We start from the raw sequence: 22002 nt of genomic DNA on the forward strand, positions 1-22002 counted from the left end.
AAAAAGGAATAAAATAATGCCATTTGCAGCAACATGGAAGGGCCTAGAGTTTTACCGAGTGAAGTAAGTCAGGCAAAGAAAGACAAATATCATATGATATTGCTTATATCATAAATATGACTACAAATGAACTTCTCTCTGAAAGAAAAACAGACTCACAGACATAGAGAACAGACCTGAGGTTTTGCCAAAGTGGAGGAGGTGGTGCGTGAGGGATGGATTGAGAGTTTGGGATTGGCAGATGCCAACTATTACATATAGGACAGATAAACAACTGGCCCTTACTATATAGCACAGGGAACTATACTCAATACCGTATAATAAACCACAGTGGAGAAAGAAAAAACATTTAAAAAGGAAAGAGTATGGTCTTCCCATTTTAGTCAGAGACTCTTCAAGGTGGCAGTCACTAAGTCAAAACCCAACAGACAGAAACCGAAGAAGCCACCTCACATGTAAGAAAATAAATATTGGTGAGATATCAAAAAGAACTAAAGTTGAGCAAGTCTTTCCATTTATTGATCATTTGAATTTCTTCTTTTGTACATTAGGCATTTTTTTTTTTTTTTTTTGGTTGCGGCAAGTGAAATCTTTAATTGTGGAATGTGAACTCTTGGTTGCAGCATGCGGGATCTAGTTCCCTGACCAGAGACAGAACCTAGACCTCCTGCATTGAGAGGGCAGATTCCTAGCTACTAGACCACCAGAGCAGTCCTTGTACATTAGCTATTTATACTCTTTGCTCATTTCTCTCTTGGGTATTAATTCTTTTTCATTGATCTGTATATTATGGATATGTATCTTTTATCTCTACATAGGCTCCAAATATTTCCCCCATTCCCCGCTTGTTTCCTAACTTGATGTTGTCGTTTTTTTTTTTTTTTTAAATCTAAAAGTTTTTTGTTTTTTCATGTGGTTCAAATCTGTTAGTCTTTCACTTTATGGATCTTAAAAACTATTTTCTCAGTATACCTTTCTATATGAAAAAGTATTTTTCTTGTCTAAGTGTTCCTAAGAGGGCCTCTAGGGCCTCTAGAATGATGAAAAAGAATGGCAGTAGTAACAAACATTATTGTCTTATTTCTTTCTTTGACTAGAATGTTTCTAAAGTTTCACCAAAAGTTAAATATTTACTGGAGGACAGATTTGTTTTCAGTACCAAATGACTTCATTAGCTCATAAGCTATGAAAAGTAGCTAGTATTTATTATTTGTCAAACCATTTAAATTCTCTACTCTGAATCTCCTTACTTATAAATAAAAAATTGGACCTGGAAAATCTCTAAGCTTCTTTCCAGCACAGTCTTAAAATTCCATGATTAATTTTGAAAAGGTCTCAAGTCATTTCATCAACCTAAATCAACACCAATCCTACCTGTGAAATAAAACACATAAGCCCAAAGAACAGGGAAGCCCCCTCCATCATCTGAGTAACTCATATTTAGCTTTGTAAAGTAGCCTGAGGCCGAAAAAAAAATGATCTTAACTTTGGTATGTTTCCAGTTACTTTATAAAGCTGTTTGGCAACTTTTACTAAAGGGAAAAATATGAAGTTGAGAGGAAATGAAAGTTGAACAGTGATTGGAAAATCATTGGTGAATATGGCAATACCCCAGTTTCAAAAGCCAGTTGCAATCTGGTCAGTTTGGCGTGAAAGCAAGTTTATTATTATTATAATTTCCCCCTCCAATGGGTGGAGACTCAGTATCTGGGACATAGAAGTTGGGAGAAGAACCAAACTGGAAATAAAACCATAATTTCCCATTACCTACAGAGATACAAGAAGCAAAGGGAGGGGGAATATATGCTCATGGGGAAAGCGATCAAAATCGCCAAAGGCAGAACGGAGAAGCAGCCAGAAAAGATGCCGAGCGGAGGAGCAGACAAAGATCGAGAAATTGGCAGGGAGTCACGAGAGAGACAGAGCCAGAAAGGAACACACAGGGACTGAAATGAGTCAGACTCTATAAAAGGTCTCAGGGAAGGAGCACGAAAGCGTGCGTGTGGGCGCCCGGGACAGAGGAGGGTGCGAAAAGCAAAGCCAGGGTCAAAATGCAGCAGCTTCAAAGATAAAAGCTCCTTGGAGAAGCTGCCTAGAGACGAAGATCTGCTTTGCAGACTTTTCTGAGAGCAGACCGGGAATGCGCAGTACACTGGAATACATGTTATCATCTAAACTCTGCAAGGCAGAGGAGACGTAGTTGAGGTATGAAGGGGTTCAGAGCAATGCCCCCTGCACTGAACCAGATTAGGCAAAGGCTACACAACGGTAAAGGCTTCCCAAGTGGCGCTAGTGGTAAAGAACCGGTCAGACATCGCAGGAGACACAGGAGATGCGGGTTAAATCCCTGGAGGGCTAAGAGCCCCGGGCGGAGGGCATGGCAACCCACTCTAGTATTTTTGCCCAGAGAATCCCGTGGACAGAGGAGCCTGGCGGGCTGCAGCCCATAGGGTTGCATGGAGTTGGCCACAACTGAAGTCAGTTAGTGCAGGCACATGATGGCAGGTGGGATGGGGCGAGCGGTCAGTGAAGTCACTTCCCCTTGTTTTACATGTGGGAACGGGGCTCAGAGATCAAATGGAAGCCCATGTACCACACGCATAAGTATTTTAAAAGTTGCAAATCAAATTATTAAACTGTTAATGAAAATGTTCTATCTATCTGCCTACCTTGGCAAAATACCTTCATAAAGATACAGAAAGGCTAGGTTCACATTTAGGATTCTTGGACTTCCTAGAGTTAGCCAGAAGATGGCAGTATTTGGAGAGCAGCTCAAAGGCCCAGGGCCTTGATCTGTATCTTTCTCACCCAGCCATCCATCCTTCTCTCCCATCCTTTGTTTTGTTCTGTACCATGAGGGCCTGGCTGGCTAAGTGTGGAAATCCTTGGTTGCATCTCCAAACCCCAATCCCCATCATCATCTCAAAGCATCATGTAAAATAACTACATTTTGCTCATTCCTGAGGCCTAGGTGTTTCTGGGGAAGAAAATAGACTTGTGGAAAGGATAACATCATCCTTAGAAGTGTATTTGGGCTGCTTGGCAAGGAATTCCAGGTACTGACTATCTAGAGCGTGGCCTGAGGGCAGGTGGGCAGTCCTGGTCCTGTTGCCTCCCTTATCCGTCAGACCGGGGAGGGCCAGAGACAGGTTCCTGACATCTCCAGAATGTGAGGATCAGAAGAGGTGCCCCCTTGCCCAGGTCCCTTGTAAAATTAAGCCAGGAGTTCTCATCCCTGAGATGGGGAAAACACTTCCTATTAGAGCAGAGCTCCTCTGTGAACCAGCAGAATTTACAATGTCTGGAAACGTGTTAGAGAGGCAAATTCTTGGGGCCCATCCAAGACCTAACTAATCAGAAACTTTGTGTTTGATGCTCAACAGTAACAAGTCTTCCATGTGATTCTGATGCATGCTGAAGTTGGAGAAGTACAGTTTTTTGAAAGCTTGTTCTCAGCTGGGGCTGCAAAACACTACTTCGAGTTTTTTTTTCAGGGTTTTAAAAATTGCTAGGGAAACAAGGGAAAACAAATTTAGGTACCAAGAATTTAACCATACCTTGCTAGTATTTTCTCTGCAACTTAACCCATCTTATTCTCCATTGGTCTATCTCTTATTTGATATTTCATTTGTTGATTCAAGTTTTCTGGCCATCTTTAGCTTACATTGGGTTCCAAATGCTTTCTTGGTTTCCATCTGCTGACCATCAATCAAATGTTTGTCATCTGCAGTGATGAGATGGAATCAAGCACTGACAAGTCAACCAGTCTTTTGAAAAAGGAAATTGACTGCACTCAGCTGCATGTGGAGCTTAAGTTGCAGCACACATTAGTAAGTACAAAGATCTAAGTTATATACCTGAATATCTTGTTATTTTCATCACACAAATACTGATTAATTTCCATTAAGGCTTTGTGGCTCCGATCAGTTCTCACCTCTCTTCCCTCCCTGAGGATATCGTCTGAGGGCTTCTCAGTTCAGGCCTGGTTGATACTTGGGCTTCCAAACACTGCACGGCATGGGAATTATGTCAGTGAACTGATTGTGAACGCCAAGCTGACAAAACGGGGGCGTGGGGAGGGCAGACACACTCACGTGTTTATTCTTCAGCACCCATGTTGTGAAATGTCACATTCCACTTTATGTCTGAGAGTAAAGAGCATCATTTAAATTCTCTGACAAGCTATGGGCATGTGTGTCTTCCTGAGTCAAGAACTGGCCTCAGACTCTTTCAGTCTTTCACACTTTTTGCAGAAACCTTAAAAGATTAGAATACCAAGCACCCTTAGTACATAAATGGATTAGCTTACAGTACTCTGTAGGGGAATAGGACTTATAGAATGAAGAAAATTACACCTCTTACTATTTGGCAGAGTTTTTTTTTTAAATTTTTTGGATACATGAGATTCTGAACAAAATTTGAATCCAGTAAAGACCTGGAACCAGTTTTCAACAGCTCAATTTTAAATTGAGGTCCCCTGAAGTATGGGAGTGATATGTGTGTGCTCAGTCACGTCCGACTCTTTGTGACCCCAAGGACTGTAGCCTGTCAGGCTCCTCCGTCCATGGAATGTTCCAGGCAAAAATGCTGGAGTGGGTTGCCATTTCCTTCTCCAGGGGATCTTGCTAACCCAGGGATCAAACCCATGTCTCCTGTGTCTCCTGCATTGGCAGGCAGATTCTTTATCACTACCACCACCTGGGAAGCCCACGGGAGTGACATTAGCCTGGCAAATCATCCACATTCCTGTATAAGGCAGTTAGCCTGCGCCTCTGCTGGTGCAGCTCACAGTGGGGCCGCTTACCTGGAGCTCAGCATTTCCTGACCTCAGCACGATGGATATTTTAAGCCGAATAATTCTTCGTTGTGGGAGCTGTTCTGTGCACTTCAGGGTGTTCAGCAGCATCCCTGGCCTCTATCATTAGCTACCACTCTCTCACATTCCTTGTGTCCATTTATGACAACCAAAAATACCTCCAGACTCTGCCAAATGTTCCCTGGAGGTCAAAATTACTCCTGATTGAGAAGGACCCAGTAGCTGGTTCATTTTCTACCCTCATCTGTGCATTTTAGACAGGAAGAGGGAGAGAAAAGCCTTTACTGGAAAAGGTGGGAAGACAGTTCCTCTTGGCTTCTGAGACAATAAGGATGGGGAGGAGAAAGGAAAAAGGGTATGCACTGTGCATTTGCTGAGTATTATGTGCGTGCTAACTCACTTCAGTCATGTCTAACTCTGTGGGACCCCATGGACGGTAGCCCCCCAGGGTCCTCTGTCTGTGGGATTCTCCAGGCAAGGTTACTGGAGTGGGTTGCCATGCCCTCCTCCTGGGGGACTCCTGACCCAGGGATCAAACCCACATCTCTTATATCTGCTGCACTGACAGGCAGGTTATTTACCACTAGCGTCACCGTAGATGCACTCTCTTTGTGCTTTTACATATTAGTACATGGGGAAGTCTCAAACAAGGGTGTGAACCAGGGCTATGCTACACCAGAAGGTAAGCATTAGAGTATCAATTTTACTTAATGTAAATATTTAAAGCATTTAATTTTATATTAAAAAACAAGCATAAAAGGTAGAACATAAAGTGTGTATAGATCTCTACAGACATGAATGTGCTCTCAACTGCTATTTGATTCTATGGACTGAATGTTGATTTCCCTTCAAAATTCATATGCTAAAGCCTCATTCTCAATGGGATGGTGTTTGGAGATGAAACTTTTGGGAGGTAATTAGGTCACTGGTGGCTCAGACGGTAAAGCGTCTGCTTACAGCGCAGGAGACCTGGGTTCGATCCCTGGGTTGGGAAGATCCTCTGGAGAAGGAAATGGAACCCACTCCAGTATTCTTGCCTGGAAAATCCCATGGATGGAGGAGCCTGGTAGGCTACAGTCCATGGGGGTCGCAAAGAGTTGGACACGACTGAGCGACTTCACTTTTACTTTCAGTTTAGGTCACTGGGGTGGAGTCCTCATAAATGGGATTAGTGCTCTTCAAAGAAGAGTTATTTGCTTTCTCCCTTTCTCTGTTTTCTCCCACGTGAGGTCAGAGTGAGAAAACAGCCGTTTGTAAACCAGGAGGAGGATTCTCACCAGGCACTGAATCAGCTGGCGCCCTGATCTTGGAAGGCCCAGTCTCCAGAACCATGATAACACATATCATTTTTGTAAGCCACCTTGTTTATGGTATTCTGTTATAGCAGCCTGAGTTAAGACAATTGCATTGGAGGAAGCACATGAAAAGCATCATGAATGCTAATCAATTTAATCCTCTGAACATTTCTGAGAATTAGATAGGTATTAATATATTCCTCTTATGTGGGCTTCTCAGGGGGCCCTAGTGGTAAAGAACACAGCTGCCAATGGGTCAGGAAGATCCCCTGGAGTTGGAAATGGCAACCCACTCCAGTAATCTTGCCTGGAAAATGTCATGGACAGAGAAGCCTGGTGGGCCACAGCCCATGTGGCCATGAAGCGTTGGATGCAACTGAGTGCACACTCATATTCCTCTTATTTATTCAATTTTTAACATAAAGAAATGAAAACTCAGAGAGGTTAAGTAACTTATCCAAGCTCACACAGATACTGTGCAATTGAGACTTGAACTTCCTAAAGTATTACCTCAGATTTTATAGTCTTGATATTATTTTTGACTCCTTAATTTTCTGCCTATTCATAATAGGCAGCGTTATTGTTATTATTTACTCGCTAATAGGCAGCGTTAGCTCTGGGACATTTTTTGAAGGAGCCCAAATTTCGTCTGGTTTCTGTGCTGCCTTTTCCTTTCTCCTCGTAACCTCCTTCCCAGAAACCCAGATACGCAGCGCTCTTGCTGTATCCAAGCACGAACATCTACTTGTGCACTTGTCCATTCCAGGGCTGTTCTTGTCACTGGAAAAATGACTGATACTTCAGGCAGTGTATGAGGGGCTCTGCTTGCTGGTGATGATGGGAGTGGCAGTAAGTGTGCATATCAGCCCTGAAGATTTCTGTGGGAGTCCGAAAGACTGGAGGTCGGAGGGTCTTACCATTTGCCTGGCAGGGAAGATCAAATTATCTTGAATTTTCTAGAAAGTCCCAGACGAGACCAAACAAGACAAAGTAGCAGGGAGCCGAAACAGTACCTTCTTGGCTCCCTTGTCGGACTCCCTACATTTTCTTCTTTTTTTCCCTCTTCAACGCTGTGCTGTCATCAGAGAATAAGGCAGACCCAGCTGCCTGGTTTTCTTTGGCAGGTTCTTGAAGCAGCTTTGTAGTCTGTCTTGTTCTCTCTCTCCCCAGCTGACCCCAGAAAGGCTTAATTTGACTATGTGAAAGTCATGCTAATTTTAGTCATTTATCCAATCATTTGCCATTTATGCCAAATTGCTGTGTAATACCACAGTGATTATGCATATCATTAAATATGTGTCATATTAGCCTTGTGGTGGCTTTTATTTGATTATAACACTAAGTCATGTCCAGGATTCTTAGACTTCACGGTCTGTTGCTTTCACAATATTGTCATCATTTCATATCTTAAAAATTTAGAATGTTGCCACGGAGGGAAACTTTGATGGGACATATTTCTTCTTCTAGACTCAATGTAATGTCAAAATTGACAGCATGTCCATCATTGCCATTTTGCGGGTTTCCAAATCTACCTTTTTGCCCTCACAATGTTAACTGACTCCACAAATTCATCCTTTTGAAATATTTCAAAAATAATCTTTTAAATCACACTTTAAAAAAACAAGGCTCACTTACTTTTCCTATTGGATCAGGTTTTTCTAAGTTCACCATAAGTCTTTACCCAAATATGCATAATATTAATACATACAAAATAATAATTTTTCTCCTCAGAATGTAAATAACTACTTTTATCATAGGAACGATACCTTAAAAGATTTATACTAAATATTAATAGTGCTTATCTTTAAATCTCACATTATGGTTATCTTTTACCTTGTTTATATTAATATTTTTGGGTACTATAATTTTTAACAACAAGCAAGCATGTTGTAAAATTTATCTTCAGAAAGTAAACATTCGTTTAATACTGGAATGTTTCTTGCGTATATGTTAAACTGCAATTTTCTAATTGATTTGTTCAGTATTAATTATGTACTTGAAGATTATCTTTAGCAAACACATGTTATATTTTAACCCTTAGATCATTTTACTTTGGGGGTACAACCATATGCTTAATATCTTGTAAGTTATGTATTAAAAAGCAACCAAATTCTCATCATCTATGTCCAATACATTTTAATTCTATTCAGTAAATTTCATCTCTATTCCATGCCCAGACATATCATGGGCCCAGATTTAGTCCACCATTGGATTCCTCATCTTTTTTTTTTATACTTGGTTTTACTTATCCTTTTAAATTTACTCTAACATATTTCACATTATTTTAGGAAGTGGAAATAGCAAGATTTTGCCTCAATTTACCGGTTCTCGCAAGAAAAAGGCCACTGTTGTTCTGAATGCTTTATGGCGAATTAGGAGCCAAGAGCTGCTGCTCTTCATTTTTCCCACATGGTGTCCTGTTCATATTCTGCAGTGCTGTGGAAACAACTGTCAAAGGCAGGACACCCCAGCTGCCAGGGGACAGTTCATCTGCCATATGAAGAATGACAAGATTCTGACTTACAGTTCAATTCCAGATTTTTCTTAAAGGCAGGAGAGGGGGGAATGGGGGGAAAACAAAGAAGAAGGAAGCTATAAACAGGCTACGGTGTATACTTACGGTTTGAACAAAGTTATCTACCAAACACAATTTCACAAATTGTGAAGGATTTCAAAAATCCTTTGCTTATAAGCTAAATGACTGAGCTGGGTTTTGTACCTGTCTCTCTTAACTGCTGAAAAAGTCCCAAATGGAGATGACGTGACTGATGGCTTTTATCCATTGCATCTCCTGAGTTGGGACAAAAGAGCCACCTCCTGTCAAAGTTGTTTGCCAAGTTTTAGACAGATTATTTAAAAAGGTCTGACTTGAATACTGTTTTTGACTTTGACTGCAATGATCAAATTGGCCACTAGACAGAGCTGTTTGTCTTAATTTTGAACACTACAGAGTTTAGAATTTTCAAGAGAAGTAGAGCCAATGAAAAGAGAAAACTATAAATAATGATGTTTTATGAGACAGGTACTCAAGTACACACTTAGTGCCCTTTTCTCCGCTGGTAGTGCATAATTTCCAGATTGTTCTGTCATTATCATTCAGGAGGCCGCAACTCAGTTTTCAAACTTCCACTCATCACCAGGAAGATTTCAATAGCTAATAAAGAATAATCAGCATGTATTATGCAATTTGTTCCCTCTTTTATAATACCGTGGCTAAAGTCACAGTGACATCCTAAATCCTGAACTTTTTCTGGAAACTTCTTGGTAATTCATTCTCTGCTCTTTTCTATGAAAACTGTTTATTTTATAAGCATACATTTTGGAATTATAATGGTTCATATTATTGTATCTATTATAGATTTTACTCGCATAAAATACACTGAAGAATTATAAATCACTGCCATTCACAAAGCACTGAGCCCAATTCACAAAGCACTGAATTCTGGGGTTTGGTTAGAATTAGTGTCAAGGGGTTCTGCTGAGGAAGGCCTTAAACAGAGAACCCAGAAGCAGGCCCTTAACCAAATGTGTGTGTGTGTTCGTTGCTCAATCTTGTCCGACTCTTTGCCACCCCATGGACTGTAGCCCACCAGGCTTCTCTGTCCGTGGAATTCTCCAGGCAAGAATACTGAAGAGGACTGCCATTCCCTACTCCACTTAATCTGCATACACGTCAGTACTTCTTACTTTGTGAAGTATGCAACCCCATGTGACCCCAAACAAAAGTTCTCAAAAGTGATCTCTGGCACAAGTAGCATTTGTTAGAAATGCAGATTCTCTAGCCCCATCTCAGCCTGACTGAATCAAACATTCTAGGGAAGAGACTCTGTAGTCTGTGTTTTAATAAGACTTTCAGGTGATTCTGATTTAAGTTAATGTTTGACATCTGTTGATGTAGAGAAATAGCTTTCAAATGAAAGAGAGAAATCCAATTATTAAAAAATAAGTTTGGTGAAAAAGAAATAATATATGAAGCAGCAAAAAATACCCAAGAAGTTGTAATAAATGATCTCAAGATATAAGAGGATGCTCCAAAAGATAGTTTCTAGAAATTAAATACATGATAAATATTTAATAATTAAATTTATTAAAATAAATTATATACAAAATAAAATAAAGTTTAATTAAAATAAAAATTCAATAGAAGGCTTTGAAGATAAAGTTGCAAAAAGTATCTATAAATCTTTAAAAAACAAGAGATGAAAAATTGGAAAGAGTAGATAAAGAATTTAAAGGATAATAAAAGACCCTCAGAATCTACTTTATAGGCATTCTGCAGACACATATGGAAAATTTCTCAGAGTTGAAATGTGTGAGCTCCTCAATTGAAATAGCCCACTCGGTGCCCAACCCATAAGAAAAACCCACAATAAGGCACATTAATGTGAAAATTCATAACACCTGGTGAAAAAGAAGATCCTAAGAGTTTGAGAGAAAAGTCAAAAGTAACATAAAAAGAAAAAAAAAATCAGAATAGCATCGGAATTTGCACAAGCAACATTGGAGTTAGAAAACTAAATAGAGCAAAATCTTCAAAAGTTGAAATGAAAATAAATTTTAGTCAAAATACTGTACCCATCTAGTTAAGAATGTGCAAATTTTCAGGCATGTGACAGCTGAAAAAATTAATCTCACCCTGTTTTCTTTCTTATGATGCAGCTGAACTAAATGCTCTAACAAAGTAAGCAAATAAATCAAGAAATAGGAAAATATGGGATTAGGAAATAGTGGATCCAACAGGAAAATGACTAAGGATATTCTAGGATAACAGCTATGCAGCCAGCCTGGAAAATGACCTGTCAGATTAGAACAGGAAGTTGGAGTGGGGTTTCTAAGGAAAAAAAAACTGCATTATTTGATCATCTGGAAAATATCAAGAATCATTGGAAAGATCTATCACATTAGTGATAGATCATAGAAAACTAAGCAAATTAAAAATGAGGCTATTACTAACTTTAGGAGAAAACAGGAAGTTAATATAAGAGAGAAAACATAATGCATGTGGTATTGTGGTTAGCTCAGGAATGAACAATATTTGTTCCATCATACACATGTAAATGCTTACTTCCATTTTAACCACAAATTACCAAAAAAAGAGAAGAAAAAAGAAACTGACAGACTATATGATGAAAAAAGTTAGAATTAAATGAAATTAAATAAAAAGAGGTTTAAAAAATAATTTGCATTAATTTTATACCATTCTGTGTTTCCATATTCAGATAGTGAACTCAACCAACTTCAGTTGGGAGTCAGTAAAGAGCCCAGTTGAAATGGGCAAAAAGGTCTCAAATAGGCCCAGGATTACAGTGACTCTTAAACTGTGGTTCCTGGACCAGAAGCACTTAACACCATTTGGAAACTCGTTAGAGATGCAAATTTTGGGGCCCATTCAGGATCTACTGAATCAGAACTTCCAGGCTTGGGGGCCCAGGAACAAAAAGTCTTCTAGGGGATTCTGAACATTCAAACATGCTAAAGTTTGAAAAATACAGACTTGTGAAAATGTGTTCTCATCTGGGGTTGCAAAACACTATTTAGAGTTGATCAAGGTTTCTAAATTGTTAAGGAAACAAAAGAAAACAAATTTAGGTACCAAGAACTTGATTGCACTTTACTAGCATCTTCTCTGCAAGTTAGCTCATCTTATTCTCCATTAGTCTACTTCTTATTTGATATCTGATTTATAACTTGGGGAGTAAATGTTAACCTTTGCTAGGTGAAAAATTGAGTACATTGCCTCGACATTATCTAATGATTATTTGTCAATCCTTTGTCTAGATATACAAAATATACAAGACCTCAAAAAGAATCCCTAAATGTAATTATTCTGAGTATCCACACCACTGTATGACTTACGCCACTTTGAACAGTCCAGGGTTGCTGACCTCTTCTTGATGTATATTGATTGACCGTCTTATTGGCTGACTTGCAGGGAACCAGTGCACATACCTCATCAGTGACAGCAGCTTTGGAATTCTGTAGGTTGTTCTCTTACAGAAGAGGTTGGCTCCTGTTTTTCTAAGCAAGTTGAAATTTTGCTAACAGTTTTGACTTATATAATAGCATCATGCCCTTAATATTATAGTTGTGGTACTGAGCAAATGATCCCAAACTGAATTCATAAGCTTTTCTATGCAAACCTTCCCCATCTCTCATACTTCCAGATTAGTGATTAGAACCACCCTCTGACCGGTTGGTCAGGCTACAGACATGGTGCTGCCCATTAATTCATTCAATAAAAATTGAGTGCTTACTACATCCTGGGTGTTCTAGGAACCGGGGATACAATAACGAACAAAACAAGACAAAAATTCCTTCCTTCAAGGAACTTATATTCTGAGTAATAACCAAAATATTATTTCTAATAACAAAAATATAAGTAAATTACTCTATACCATAAATCAAAAAGTGATGGGTAATAAGAAAACTTGGGATACTGTCACAGAGGTTGGAATGTTTAGTGGATAATGATGAGAAGCCTCACTGAAAAGGTGATATTTAAAAAAAGACTTGAAGAAGGCATGGGTATGAACCCTACTGGTATCTTGGCAGAGCAAAAACAAAGATTGTAAGGTAAGCTCATGCTTGGAATGTTTGAGAAGAGCAGGATATTGGAGTGGGTGAGATACAGTGAGCTGGCAGGATGGCAGAAGGGGTGAACCCATTCAACAGGGCTAGTGTAGGGCTGTGTTGTACAGACTTTTTCACCCTTGTGGCCCACTGTGAAGATTTTAGCTTTCATTCTGCATGAGATGGAAGCAACTTCAGGGTTCTGAGCTGAGGAGTGACATGACCTGACTCATCTGTTGAGAGGGATGAATTCCCATCTCTTTCACTGCCCCAGCCAATTGCCATTGACAATCAAGTCTATTTCCTCTCTATTTCTCAAATCTGTCCTATCTTCCCCCCCCTCCACATCATTACTGTCAGCCCACTAGTCCAGGAAGCCTTAATTTCCTACTTGAGTCATCTCAATAGCTTCTTTGTAGATTTCCTGCCTCTGTTTTCTTCCCTCAAATTCATTCTCCACAATGTATCCAGAGTAAGCACTCTGAAAATTTCATTGATTTACACCTGTTGTTAAAGCTATCAATAGCCTTTTTTTCTCCTGTAAGTAAATTCTAAACTCAACATGACTTTCCATGGTCTGTTTCCCAATCTCTAGCTTCATGTATCCTCTTGTCTCCTTCATAGGATACACTCTGCCCATATAAACTTCGTTCCTTGAGAACATGATGTTCTCCTGTTTCTGAAACTTCACAGATCGTTATTACACAGAGACTTCCCTGATTTTAAAATGTGGATTGGTTTACCTTGTTTTTTTTGCTCTTACATCACCCCCTGCTTTCCTTCCACCGAACTGGCCATTCTATATTCCCATTGTTTATGATCTCTTTCCCCATTCTGCCCTTTGGCTTGGTGAGGACTGTCTGTCTTGCCCATTTGATCTCCAGTGCACTGTCTGTGACACATAGAAAATCAGGGGTGAATGGAGAATGGATGCCAAAACTTCCTGATGGATGAGAACATTTGAAGGCCATTAATAAACCCCTTTTTGTTACAGCCAGGAGACACTCAAATATTTGCTGTACATATGAAAGAAGGAATCAATGAAGGAAAGATTTTTCTCGATCCTTTGCGTTCTGCGTATTTCCCCCATTGTCCAAATGCGCCTCAGTAATATGTTGCGTGGGCTCCCACCGGTCATATACATATATGGGGCAGGTAATGGCTTATACAGTGTAACCTGGTGGTTTTGCAAGCATTCTTCACCAGGAATCCTTCCTGACTTCAGCCCTGGAGACTCTGATATGAGCAGCACTGATTCTGGCCACCCTTGGACACATGATCAACTTCAGAAGACACAAACAGCAATGACCTAACTGGTGGGCAGCAGAAACAGTGACTTTAGGGGAGGCCGATAGTTTCCACACACACAAAGAAGCAGCTCGATAATGGGTTCCAACTATAGTGCCATTTTGTTTTTAAGTTTGAATTCAGCAGAAGCCTCAGCATTGAGTGGACACTGAGATTTGTTCATGAGTACATCTAGAAGACCCTTAGATCTTCTAGCAATAGATGGGCAGTTTTGGAGAACCTGAGATTCCTCAGTTATTACTAGATGGGCATGTATGATTTCTGTCTTTGCCATTAACTTGTCAGAGAAATATTACTCGAAAGTTTTATTCTCAGCCTGCTGTGACCTAGAGAAACATAGGTTACTATCTTATAGGTAGTACTGTTGGACTCCCCAGCAAATCATCAACCTATGAATAAAGGAAAGCTAAATGTATTAAAACTTGCTGTAGCAAGGGAGACCAGAGAAGGCAATGGCACCCCACTCCAGCACTCTTGCCTGGAAAATCCCATGGATGGAGGAGCCTGGTGGGCTGCAGTCCATGAGGTTGCAAAGAGTCGGACACGACTGAGCGACTTCACTTTCACTTTTCACTTTCATGCATTGGAGAAGGAAATGGCAACCCACTCCAGTGTTCTTGCCTGGAGAATCCCAGGGACGGGGGAGCCTGGTGGGCTGCCGTCTGTGGGGTCGCACAGAGTCGGACACGACTGAAGCGACTTAGCAGCAGCAGCAGCAGCAAGGGAGACCACCACCTTACCAATCCCAGCAGTGTCTCAGAATGTGGAAGCCGGTGGTCTAATTTTAAGGCTTTGGGGTCTGAGCTCAGAGTAGTTTTGAGGAAGGTCTTTGAAGACCTGATCTGGACTGGGCAACATTTGTAATGTACTAGTTTGGAATTAGTAGACCCTATGACCCACGGGCCTTGAAACGAGCCTTCGCAAGGAAACTTTGTATGATAAGCAAGTATTTGCCTAGGTGAGAAGACTCTTGTTTCCATTAATTATCTGTGGGAAATTTCCTGAAGCAAACAGTGAATTTTTTAAAAATTGGTTTATAGCTTTATCTTTCCCAGGCAAAGTTTCCTGGAACAAACAACTAATTCATGTTGACAGAGCTGATCTATATTCTTTTTTTTTTTTTTGGGTGACAAAGTGTTTTTATTGTTTGCTGGAAAATACTTTTGAATGCAAGGTCTGATTAGTGCAAGCTATACATGACATAAGAGTATAACTTAAATGAAATGATAAATATTGTACATAAAGACAGTGCCCACTCCTCTGAACACTATATTTAATGGAATGAAGTCTCTTATTAAATGAGAATTGTAAAAACTGCAGTCATAAATAAAGCGTTCTAAGCAAAGAACTTTAAAATTCTTTAGTTGTGACATCTACTTTGTCTCTCTTGACTTAGGAATGGTGGGGCCCAGTGAAAACTTAGCCAACAAAAAGCCAGCACTCTCAGGAGCTCTTCCCAGGAAGCACGCTGCTGCTGCCCGAGACAGGCTGGCGCCCTGGCTTCCCTGGAGCCCTCAGGCCCACTCTGACCACTAGTCCCTGTCCTGGGGCTAGTTTGAGGTGAGCAGGAAGAAGATCACGTAGGAGGATGCGTCTGTCACGAACTCTTGTACTGCACCAACTCAACAGATAAGAACACCTAGCATTTTTGATGTGTATCTGTCACTCTCAGCAAACACTCAAAAGTGGTTGACGACAAAAATGCAATATTGGGAACAAAAGCCCTTTTCTATTTTCTATTCAGTCTACAGACACCATGTATTCCTTTCAGCTATGAGTTCACAAAGATGCTCTAAAAGAGGCTGCTCCTACTATAGTGCCAGGCAGGCAGGCCAGGATCAAAGGTAACAAAACTCCAGCTACAACTCCAGATTCAAATGAGTTTAAAAAAATACAGACTTATTAGAGAGTCAAACTATGATGTACATGGAAACATAGACAAGTGCTGCAACAATATTCACTGTCCAAGGTCAACTTGGAACATAGCCACATTTCCCTCCAAACTGAGAAAGCTCTGTGTGGAGAAGAACACAAGATTAACACCGTCACCTCCTCTCCAAACACTGTCAGGGCTCAGAAAACTCATCACTAATAACCAATGCAAAAAAATAAAAATAAATAAAACACATCTTAATATATACACAGCAACAAAGGAAGACTACTCTCCTTCTGGGTTTCCGTGGCACTCACTCAATCAAGGATTAGCCAACAATTTCCTAAACTAAGACAATAGTCTCACCATCAAAGAAAATTTTCTTGTCCAAGATGTTTTTTTAAATGACATTTCATAGTGGTCCAGATTGCTTACTTAAGATTAAACTACTAATGCACAGAGGACATCCTGTGAGCTCAAGTATGAGTAATACTAATATTCTCAGATTCTTCTAGGCTTCAAAGATCCACAAATGTTTTATCAGACTATCCATTTAAGAGAAATGTAAGTCAACAGTGATAAACCAACTCTACACTTTTCTTACCCTGTTTATTAAAGAACACCTTGCTCCAATAGGAATGAAGCCTAGTTCAATAGGTATCTTATTCCCTTCAACTCTGCACAGTAAATATCACTGTTTAGTCTTTGTGTCTTTGACCCTTGTATGACTCACCTAAAGAAAATCTTGTACAAAAGTGGAAAACAGCAAACCCCAGCAGAAGCATTGGTATTAGTGCTCAAGTAGACTTTAGGGGAATAATTGTAATTGCTTATGGGACTGTTTACAGTCTTGCTAGAAACCTTACTCCTCTTGAAACCCTAGATCAAAAAATTTGAATTATTTAAACATAAGAGGGGATTTCATCAATAAAGGTCTAGTTTATGTGTAAGGTTTAGGTCCCTGGACAGATGTGCAGCTAGCCCAAATTACTGGCCATGTTTCTATTTTAAACATGTCCATTATTCTCCCCCCACCATAATATCACCAAATCCTTCCATCCCTCCTGTCACTGGCGAGCCCTATCATTGCTGCTTGTATTTCTTTTGGCTGTTCTAATGCACATACAAGCTTCACCGTGTTCCCACTTGAATATGCAGGGAATTTCCATTTCTCACAGAACATCAGCTCCCTAGAAACCATCAACTTCGAACAATTTCTAATTAGTAAAGGCACAATTCTCCTTTATAAAGGAAACCAAGAGTGATGGTTGGAAGTTGAACAAACATCTTGTGTGCTAAGTCACTTTAGGTGTGTCCAACTATTAATGACCCTGTGGACTGTAGCCTCAGGCTCCTCTGTCCATGGGATTCTCCAGGCAAGGACACTGGAGAGGGTTGCCATGCCCGCCCCAGGGATGGAATATGCTTCTCTTACATCTCCTGCATTGGCAGGCAGGTTCTTTATCACTAATGCCACCTGGGAGGCCCAAAAAACATCTTTGGTATTCCTAAAAAGTGAATGCTGCATGTGCTACCAAAACCTAAGGGCATTTACCATATCTAAAGATTATACGGATTACGTAAAAACATGAGTATGGTATTTTAGGACATATTTTCAGTTTTCCACTATACCACTTGGATGGAAGTGTGAGTCAGTAATACAGGACAGCTAAAAGTGTGACCACCACCCTACTGGCTTGTTCTCCGCCCAAACTTCCACTAGCTTCCAGTGAATCCTGTCCCAGGGTAATCACTGAGCAAACCTGCAGAGCAGCTCAGAGATAGAACAGTGGGCTTCACCTCAACGAATCCAACAGCCAGCACTTAGCAGGTAAATGCTGTGTGGGGACACACCCAGAAAAGACTTAATGGCAGTTCAGTTCAGTCACTCAGTTGTGTCTAACTCTTTGCGACCCCATGGACTGCAGCACACCAGGCTTCCTTGTCCATCACCAACTCCCAGAGTTTACTCAAACTTATGTCCATTGAGTCAGTGATGCCATCCAACCATCTCATCCTCTGTCGTCCCCTTCTCCTCCTGCCTTCAATCTTTCCCAGCATCAGGGTCTTTTCCAATGAGTCAGCTCTATCCATCAGGTGGCCAAAGTATTGTAGTTTCAGCTTCAACATCAGTCCTTCCAATGAATATTCAGGGCTGATTTCCTTCAGGATGGACTGGTTGGATCTCCTTGCAGTCCAAGGGACTTTCAAGAGTCTTCTCCAACACCACAGTTCAAAAGCATCAATTCTTCGGCCCTCAGCTTTCTTCCCAGTCCAACTCTCACATCTATACATGACCACTAGAAAAACCATGGCCTTGACCGGATGGACCTTTTTGGCAAAGTAATGTCTCTGCTTTTTAATATGCTGTCTAGGTTGGTCATAACTTTTCTTCCAAGGAGTAAGTGTCTTTTAATTTCATGTCTGCAGTCACCATCTGCAGTGATTTTGGAGCCCCCAAAATAAAGTCTGACACTGTTTCTACTGTTTCCTCATCTATTTGCCATGAAGTGATGGGACCAGATGCCATGATCTTAGTTTTCTGAATGTTGAGCTTTAAGCCAACTTTTTCACTCTCCTCTTTCACTTTCATTAATAGTCTCTTCAGTTCTTCTTTGCTTTCTGCCGTAAGGGTAGTGTTATCTGCATATCTAAGGTTATTGCTATTTCTCTCAGCAATCTTGATTCCAGCTTGTGCTTCTTCCAGCCCAGCATTTCTCATGATGTACCCTGCATAGAAATTAAATAAGCAGGGTGACAACATACAGCCTTGACGTACTCCTTTCCCGATTTGGAACCAGTATGTTGCTCCATATCCAGTTCTAACTGTTGCTACCTGACCTGCATACAGATTTCTCAGGAAGCAGGTCAGGTGGTCTGGTCTTCCCATCTCTTGAAGAATTTTCCACAGTTTGTGGTGATCCACATAGTCAAAGGCTTTGACATAGTCAATAAAGCAGAAATAGATGTTTTTCTGGAATTCTCTTGCTTTTTTGATGATCCAGCGGATGTTGGAAATTTGATCTCTGGTTCCTCTGACTTTTCTAAATCTAGTTTGAACATTTGGAAGTTCATAGTTCACGTACTGTTGAAGCCTGGCTTGGAGAATTTTGAGTATTACTTTGCTAGCGTGTGAGAGGAGTGTAATAGTGCAGTAGTTTGAGCATTCTGTGGCATTGCCTTTCTTTGGGATTGGAATGAAAACGGACCTTTTCCAGTCCTGTGGCCACTGCTGAGTTTTCCAAATTTGCTGACATATTGAGGGTAGCACTTTCACAGCATCATCTTTCAGGATTTGAAATAGCTCAACTGGAATTCCATCACCTCCTCTAGCTTTGTTCATAGTGATGCTTCCTAAGGCCCACTTGACTTTACATTCCAAGACGTCTGGCTCTAGGTGAGTGATCACACCATCGTGATTATCTGGGTCAGGAAGATTTTTTTGTATAGTTCTTCTGTGTATTCTTGCCACCTCTTCTTAATATCTTCTGCTTCTGTTAGGTCCCTACCATTTCTGTCCTTTATTGAGCCCATCTTTGCATAAAATGTTCCCTTGGTATCTTGAATTTTCTTGAAGAGATCTCTAGTCTTTCCCATTCTATTGCTTTCATCTATTTCTTTGCACTGATCACTGAGGAAGGCTTTCTTATCTCTCCTTGCTATTCTTTGGAACTCTGCATTCAAATGGGTATATCTTGCCTTTTCTCCTTTTCCCTTTAGCTTCTTTTCTTTTCACAGCTGTTTGTAAGGCCTCCTCAGACACCATTTTACTTTTTTGCATTTCTTTTTCTTGGGGAAGGTCTTGATCCCTGTCTCCTGTACAATGTCACGAACCTCTGTCCATAGCTCATCAGGCACTCTATCAGATCTAATCCCTTGAATCCTTTCTCACTTCCACTGTATAATCATAAGGGATTTGATTTAGGTCAGACCTGAATGGTCTAGTGGTTTTCCCTATTTTCTTCATATGCACCTAAATTCCTGGTTTTATAATATCTTCCCAGGAAGTCAGGAATAATTGGTTTTTTAGTTAAAGAAAATGAATCTATGCTGAAAACAATGTAATGCCTCAAAAAAGCAAAATCTATAAGGGAAAAACTACAGAAAAATACAGTTTAACAATCAATAGCTTACTTTGGTTAAATTGGCATAGTAAGTCAGTGCAATTTTGTAGTTAGAAGCACATCCTTTCACATTCTTGGAAATCAGAGTACTGTGAAGTGAAACAGTTCACAGAGGTGATAGCCCTTTAGCCTTTTGTGACTTCAGAACTCAGAAAGATGAAGGTTAACCAGGATTTGACACTCAGATAGTTACTTGCTCAATGGAGACTGGAGACAAACTCAGTCAGGAGGCAGCTAAACATCTCATTTTTATTTACTTACAGAATTCTCAGAAAGTTCCTACTTGGACATCAGGGCTTTTCCACCTGGATGCACATCAGCATTATCTGAGAAGCTTTAAAAAATTATCAAGTACCAGATCAATTAAACCTGGAGGTGGAGCCCAGAAATCAGTACTCTGTTTTACCAGGTGATTTTAACTTGCAGCCAGACTACATACCACTGATGTATCCCTTTCAGAAAGTTGAGGCATGAAGGCTATATCACATCTAGACAACTTTGTTTTTTCCAAATTTCACCAGGAAAAGGGATTTATAGAAAAAGACACACTTGTGCTTCTGCTAAAGATGCAACTTACCGTTTCAAAAGTGCTGGTCCTTGGAGGTTGTCTGGAGGACTGGTGGAAGAGGAGCAAGTCCGAGTCTTGGCAGAGCAGGCAGCGTTTCAGGCTTTGGCAGAAGCAGAGAAGGGCCAGATGCCTGTGAGTACCAGCATGATGCACAGTGACACCAGATTTAATCCACAGTGAGTCTTCATGAAGCTTGGGGCTGACACCAGTAGATGGGTGAGAAGGATGACAAGAAGGGTGTGCCACTTTTTCTTTTCACAGGCACCTCCAAAAACACAATGCTCTAGAACATGTGCAACGATATGTTCACCAGTGTCATGAAAGTTGAATTTCTGAAGCACTGGGGAGGGTCTCAAAGAATGCCTACTGTGCCTGGCCCCAGAGAGTCAGACAGAGTATTTACAGAGGAAAATGCTCCACTCATGATTTCAAAACCCAAGCCAGAAACATAAGCCAGCAGTGCATAGAGGGTGCTCTCACCTGGGTTTATCCTTGTCAAGCCCTCACTGGCTTAAAAAAAAAAAAAGTTTATAACATGCAAACCGGCACATTTCTTGCATAAGGACAGACCATCACTCCAAAGATCAGTAGACATTTCCGCACTGGTCCATTTTTGATGTCAGTAATGGCGGCTGTCATGAACCAAACAAGGGAGGAAAGCAGAAGAGACACCAACCAGAAGAACTCTGCAATGAAGAGGTTGTTGATGCGCAATGGCGGTGGCCGCGGTGAAGAGGTAGAACTTCAGCACAGCTGCGAAGGCAAGTGCAGCCCAGAACAAGGCCGCCGTCATGGCAACCGCAGAAGCCTGCCGGTTGGGGCCGGGGGGTGATGGGTGTCTCAGCTGATCTGTATTCTTAATTAAGTCATGCTAACACAGATGGTCTCAGCACTCATACCTTTTAATTGCTCTCCCTCTTAAATACTTTGGGACGTTTACGTGTCCCAGTAGTTTCCAAGGACAGGTTCCAAAAAGGAGAGAGGATGCAGTTATAAAGCCTGACGATCGAAAGATGGAAGGAAGTATGGGCAGCGTTGAGAAAACAAGGGTAACAAAAATAAACTTACTTTTGTACAATTTTGCTTGAGGTAAGTTCTTGCTTCAGCCAACAGAATACTTACTCAAACACAGATTTGATCTCCCCTTCCAGAGAATCACTTGTAAAAATCAAGCACTGTTTTTTCTTTTTGATGTTTTAAATTGAGGTATAGTTGATGTACAATATTAGGTAAGTTATAAGTATACACCTGGAGAAGGCAATGGCAACCCACTCCAGTGCTCTCACCTGGAGAATCCCATGGATGGAGGAGCCTGGTGGGCTGCAGTCCATGGGGTCGCTGAGAGTCAGACACCACTGAGCGACTTCACTTTCACTTTTCACTTTCAAGCATTGGAGAAGGAAATGGCAACCCACTCCAGTGTTCTTGCCTGGAGAATCCCAGGGACG

General features: G+C 40.7%; 1 pseudogene; it reads right to left on the reverse strand.

Annotated features, from left to right (window-relative positions):
• Nucleotides 1-2046: 2046 nt before the first annotated feature.
• LOC122444776 lies at nucleotides 2047-21623 on the reverse strand (annotated as a pseudogene).
• Nucleotides 21624-22002: the final 379 nt, after the last annotated feature.

Source organism: Cervus canadensis, chromosome 7, assembly GCF_019320065.1.
Source record: "Cervus canadensis isolate Bull #8, Minnesota chromosome 7, ASM1932006v1, whole genome shotgun sequence".
In the NCBI taxonomy this organism is placed as follows: Eukaryota; Metazoa; Chordata; class Mammalia; order Artiodactyla; family Cervidae; genus Cervus; species Cervus canadensis.